Here is a 6,516-nt window from a genome sequence, read left to right on the forward strand (position 1 = left end):
ATATTTTATAATAGTAGAAAAAAAGGTTAATACAAATGCCACCATCATGGAGCTGTATTTTATAAATATTCACAGCGCTGTGGCCATTTGAAAGAGTGAATTTAGTTTTCTCTTTCCATGGGAGAGATGCATAGATTATACATGCTCATAACAATGACAGGCTGGTACTGCACACAACAGAAACTGTAACCTGGAACCAAAATGGATCTTTAATGATAAAAATGTTTTAAAGATAAAAAATCCAGCTTCTTCATTCTAAAACTGGACACCCCCTCCCCTATCAGCCCTGGAAGTAAGGAAGGTTGAGACTTCCCTGTGCCCTCTGGAAAACCAACCCTACATCCATGTGTGAGTGTCTGTTTCCTGCCTTTTCTCCACATTTTCTACATTGAGAGCTGTGCGTGCTCCAATGTGCTGAATAACTGCCTTTATCCTTTAATCAAATTGTAAATGAATTCCCGTTTTTGTTTTCAAATATTTTCAGTGGCAAGTGGGCAAATCATCCAGTACCTAGGCCCTAGATTAAGTCTTTGACTGAACTACCTGGAAATAAATTAAAAAGAGGTAAGACAAAATAAAAATTAAAAAGTGTAACAAGGCCAAAAGTACTGGGCCTAAAAGTGTGCTAATGGGTTACTAAACTCAGGATAAAGCCTAATATCTAAGTCTCATTTTATATCAGTCTCTTTTATTGAATTAAACTTTGGGAGAGCTGCCTGCTGAGCTCTGCACATAGGCATGGTCCTCACTTAGGGAGTTTCTGTCTAGGAGCTCTGAGCACAAGATCATTACTTACATTTACCTAGTTGATGTCCTCCCCAAAAATGGAGCACACTGAGGTGCTTCCAAAATGTGCTGTGACAACCAAGCACCAGATTTTGCCACATTCTGTTCAACATCCCCACAACTGCACTGTGATGTTCAGTCATTGCCCTCACACTGTAGTCATGTTGGATTCCAGGATCAGGAGTGCCTCAAAGGGATTTCACCCCAGAGAGAGCAGTGAGTCCTGGTGAGGAGCCAAGGCCTCTCCCTTAAGCAGGAGCCATGTTCCTCTGGCAGCATGATAGCATCCTCAGGCCTGGAGGACTCCTTTCAGCCCCTCACAGATCCAGCCTGAGCTGAGAGCCTGCCAGACCCAGCCAGGTGGATCAGAGAAGTAACCCCCCTGCTATGGAAGCCCCCATCCTTGCTTTCCTCCCCTTATCCATTAATCCCCAGAGTGTCTGTTGGTCCCTTCCAGGTGATCTTGAGCTGTGTCTGCCCTTCCTGTCATGGTCACTCCTCCATATGTTAGTGCATACTGCTTTCTTATTTATGGTAAGTTATAGTAACTTCACAAAATTTGGAAATTTCAGTCCTAAACCAAAGAAAGTAAGGTCATAGAGTTTCATGAAGAGAGGCATGAGCACAACAATGCTAATGGCAATATGTTTCAGAGAAACAGACTTCAACCATATTAGAAAGTGTTACAATTAAAGTCTAAGAAGATTCCCAGCATATATATATATATATATATATATATATATATATATATATATATATATACACACATACATACATATATTGATTGGAGTAGCAACAGTGATTTCTTGTAATTCCATAAATATATATGTACCTGTACACAAATCTTCAGATCAGCCAGTTCAGACTTTTTCCACAGGATAAATGTGTTTCAAATCATAAAGTCTTAAACTTTAAATCAGCTGAATCCTTTTGAAAGGTTAGTTTTTACATTATTTTAGTTATCTTAGGATAGAAAATCATTAAATATTGGTCTTAACTCTTTGTAAGATTAGAAGTTAGGCTTCACAGTTCAATTTCTCATCTAACCAAAGTATGGCTATATTTAGCACTAATCTAATTCAATATAGCTGCTCAAGAGATAAATATGGGTGTTGTCTACAAAGTACAGAAACAAATTACTAGTTTTGGAGAAAAGACATGCAGTGTAACTTGATTTACTAACACAATTCTCTCTCTCTTTTTTTTCTTTTTTTTTTTGGTACCAGGGATTGAACTCGGAACCTTGCACTTGCGGGGCAGGTGGCAGCACTAATGTAATTCTTTTGCAAGGGCTGGTTGTAACTCAAATTGGTCAATTGCCTTCAATGTCTCTCTCTTGTATAATTTTGGGCCACATTTTCTTCCACTCAGATCTCTGTGTCCTTAGAGCGACATTTTCCCAGGATTGCTCAATGAACCCTACACAGGAAAAGATGTTGTAATGCTCCTTCCAGGACTTTCAAGGGTTAATTCTGTATCTGAGAACACCTGGAAGCATAAGCAGCAAGCATTTGGTTAAAATTCAAGACTTTGAGCATAAGTTAAAAATAAAATTCTGGTCTTAACCCAAGTTTCTCCGTATGTCTGGCTGGTTGTAACTCAAGGATTAATTGTAAAATATGTGGCATTATTTCCATGGCCAGTTTCTATATTCCAAAAATATTCACTCAGTTGACCAAGTTCTGTTTCCTTGTCCTATCTATATACCATTTGTTATTCATAATAGAATCATTTAAATTTATGACAATCTTTTTAATCAGACATTTAACTCTACAGTGTTAGTGTCTTTTAGTAGAATTAAAATTTCATGAAATTCGGAGATGTTTGCTTCCTTCACTACTCTCAAAACTCCTGTAATCATGAGGTAAATATTTATTGTAGTAAAAATATCATAGGATAAATTCAAAGAACACAAAGGCCACAAGATAGAAAATCTTTATTATTTTTTTGACAAGGCCATTTATCTTGAGTGAAGGAAGTCACGAGTTTAAAGTGCTGAGTGGAAATAGCAGGTCCTGTGACTCCTGTCTCCCCACCTTATTATTCAGAGGAAGCCTTGGAGAGTCTCTCACTGGTAAATTCATCTTGATTAAAGGCAATATAGACACATGCTGTATGTTCCTGTTATAACAACACATGAAAGTTGTATGTAGTAAAATTAAAATTAGAACACAGGTATAAAAATATAAGGGAAGGAAATTCTAACTGACTCAATTAAGGGAAAATGTGAGGATATTCTGTTGAAATTCTGTTCAAAGCCATTGAATTGGGCAGAGGGCAGCAGTTGCCTGAGAACCACAGGAGCAGTGGCTGGTTGGTGTGGAGCTCCAAGAGGAAACTTCTCTGAGAACAGGGAGGCAGTGCTAACTCTCAGGACCTTTAGAGAGGTACAGTTGATAAATGCAATTTACCTAAATGGCATGTGACAGTAGTATATACCCTGACACTGGAGGAAAATATCAAGCATGATATCAACTATTCTAACAATGATAACCAGGGACATTTCAGGATGTTTTTGATATTCTGAGTAATTCCCTTATCTCTCATACTATGTCAGCTAATACCATCCTGATTCTGAGAGACAAAGAGTCAGAGACAGATAGATGAAACAGAGAGATAAAAGCAGAGACAGAGAGATAAAAGCATAGACAAAGGAATATTCTTCCTAGCTCAATAGAGTAGCAGACACAGAAAAATCTCTGCCACTTTTCTGGCAAGGGAATACTATCTCAGTGGTAGAGCAAGTCCTTCACATAGAAAGTCTTCTGAGTCCTGTGTTAGATCCTAAGGAAGAAGAGAGAAAAAAGAAATAAAGAAAGAGGGAGAGAGTGGAAGAGAGAGAAAAATAAAAATAAAATGTAACCTTATTTCACTCTAAGATGCAAACTAGGATTTTAAATGAGATAATCTATGGTCTTAACATTTCAAATTATTATAATTTTTATTTTTATTTTAAAACAAGGATATAGGATTTTTGCTTTTTTAATCATATCAAATGATATATATGAAGGAATGAGAGCAGTTTAGAACCTTTGCATATTAGACAGTAAAACACTAATTAGAATATTTTAATGTTATCCCAACCTACTTAGTATTAATATATGTATATATCACAGACATGTCAAGAACTTTACTAATTTTTGAAAGTCAATAGGTCCCATCAATTTCAATGCAGGTGGAAATTACAAACATAACAATAATGGCAATAGAGATCTGCTCAGGTTGAAGATTATCATTTAGACTAATGAATTATCATCCTAAAATATTAGGAGAGCCAAGCACTGAATATCCCTATGATACGTTGGTCCACAGTTTAATAATTATGAAATTTCCACACTGCAATTCTTCCTGGATTCAGCACTTCTGCCTTCTCTTCTCAGCCACAAGCCACATCGCCCACAGATGTCCAACTCCACCATGATGATGCACTTTCTCCTCATGGAGATTTCTGGCATGCAGGATCTACAGGTTGTCTATGCCATGTTCTTCTCTCTGATTTATCTGGTAACCATAATGGGAAACCTTGTCATTGCTGCTGTCACCACTCTTGAAAAGAGCCTTCACATGCCCATGTACTTCTTCCTGAGAAACCTGTCCATCCTGGACTCCTGCTACACTTCTGTCATGGACTCTGACTCCTGTATGAACTCCCTGCTGGGCACAAGCTCCATTTCAAAGGCAGGATGTGTAGCTCAGGTCTTTGTGATTTTCTTTGTGTACATGGAGATGCTATTTCTCACCATTATGTCTCACAACCATTTTGCAGCCATCTTCAGGCCCCTCCCTTACCCTGTGATCATGAACCCTTGCCTGTGTGTCCAGAACACACTGGCCACTATGCTCAGTGGCCTTGTCTATGTAGCCCTGCACACCATCAACACCTTCAGGCTGCCCTTCTGCCACTCGCATGGTCTCCAGCAGCTTTCCTGTGAGATCCCCTCTTTCCTGAAGCTGTATTGCTCTGACACCTTCAGCAACCAGATCATGATTCTTGTCTCTGGTCTGGTGATTGATGGTGGATGCTTCATTTACATCATCAAGTCTTATAATCACATCTTTTCTACTGTGCTCAGTTTTCCAGTAGCAGCATAGAGGAAACAGGCCTTTTCCACCTGTGTCCCCCACATTCTTGTGGTGTCTGTCTTCCTCAGCTCATCCTTTTATGTCTACCTGAGACCCTCTGCAATGTCTGCTGGCATCATGGACATGGTCCTGTCTGTGTTCTACTCCATAATCCCCCCCTTAACCCTATTATCTCCAGTATCACAAATGAACAGATAAAGTGTGCCATCAGGAAACTCATGACAAGCATGTTCTATTCAGGAGATGTACTGAGAATTAAGGAGGCTTTCCAACCCAGCTTAGTCATGCTCATGCTTTTAGCAATGAATGCAGTAAGTGGTTAAAGTTATTCCATATCATTTGTGTGAATTTAATACTTAGGTCTTATGAACATATCATATAACAGCATCAGTGGATTCTAAATTGTTCTGATAAGTTTAATATAGGCAAGCAATAGGCAAAAGAGCTTGTTACTACAGAAGAAGTCCAAATTTTTTGACATCTCAAATTTCCCCCCAAAGTCTCCTGTGTTCAGAGAAGAACCTTTTGGAAAGTGAGAAGATCATAGGAACACTACACTAACCAGTAATTTAAAAATTTACAGAAAATGTGGAATATGTAACTTATTGCTAAAGTCCTCACAGAGTATATGGATGAAGACATCCCTTAATTATGCAGAGACTGAATGAGAGAAAAATAAGAAGGATGGCATGTAACATAATTAAACTTTTATGATACACATTATGAAATACTAGGAGAAAATATAGCCAAAGTAGTATGGAAAAATGTATTCCTGTAATCTTCTTATTTCCTCATTCTAAGTGATGAAATTATATACATTCATTGTTTATAATGTATTGTACTGAAATATGTATGCATTTGTAGGAAGATGTTGTGAAAATTTGGTAGTGCAGTTAATAAACTTAAGTAAACAAACAGGCATATTTATGTTCCATGGGCTACCTAGGACCTATGGCTGCTGTCCACAAAGCCTCCTCTGTGTTCGCTGGAGGCCCTCACAGGACTGGGGAGTCTGGGACACAGGTATGATGGGTCCCCCTTTTCTGCTTTCTCATCGGAGTTGAGAGTTCCTGGGAGCGTCAACATATTCCAAATTGACTCTTGTCACTTTGTCTCAACTCTCATGAATTTGTACATTTCTCTTATAAAAAAAGAAGGAAATCATTTACCACATAAGGTAATTTAATAAATGAAGGTAATTTAATAAATAATAATAATTATTATTTCATTCATTTCACTAATCAGTGTTTGAGCTGGAGGGGGATTATATATGTTTGTGCATTTATAACTTTGACAGCAATGGTATTTATTCAATTTGTTATGTTTTATGGAACACAATTACTAATGTTGCTTATTATTGCCAGTTGAAAACTAAAAAGGGTTTCAGTCTACAGAAAGATTTATATGAAAACATGGAAATTTAATCACAGATCTTGAAGAATATAGATGACCCTCCAAAATGTTGTTTCCTCTGATTAGTTTGAAATTAGATTATCAACATCATAGGTATTGATGGAAGAAGAGAAGGTGTTTACAACAGTACTTCAAACAAAGTGGAAGAAATTATGTTAAAATATTCTGTATAAAACAAGCAACTGAAGATGAAAAAGAATTTTCAGAAAATATGAGAAGAGAAAATGTGTGTTT

The 6,516-nt window shown here is 37.5% G+C and overlaps 1 pseudogene; it reads left to right on the forward strand.

The window, feature by feature from the left end:
- The first annotated feature begins 4,015 nt into the window (after window positions 1-4,015).
- Window positions 4,016-5,192, forward strand: LOC101715463 (olfactory receptor 14C36-like; annotated as a pseudogene).
- The last annotated feature ends 1,324 nt before the right edge of the window (window positions 5,193-6,516 follow it).

Source organism: Heterocephalus glaber, unplaced genomic scaffold (genome assembly GCF_053883595.1).
Source record: "Heterocephalus glaber isolate CG9 unplaced genomic scaffold, H.glaber_assembly_v1.0 deba00001235, whole genome shotgun sequence".
NCBI lineage: Eukaryota > Metazoa > Chordata > Mammalia > Rodentia > Bathyergidae > Heterocephalus > Heterocephalus glaber.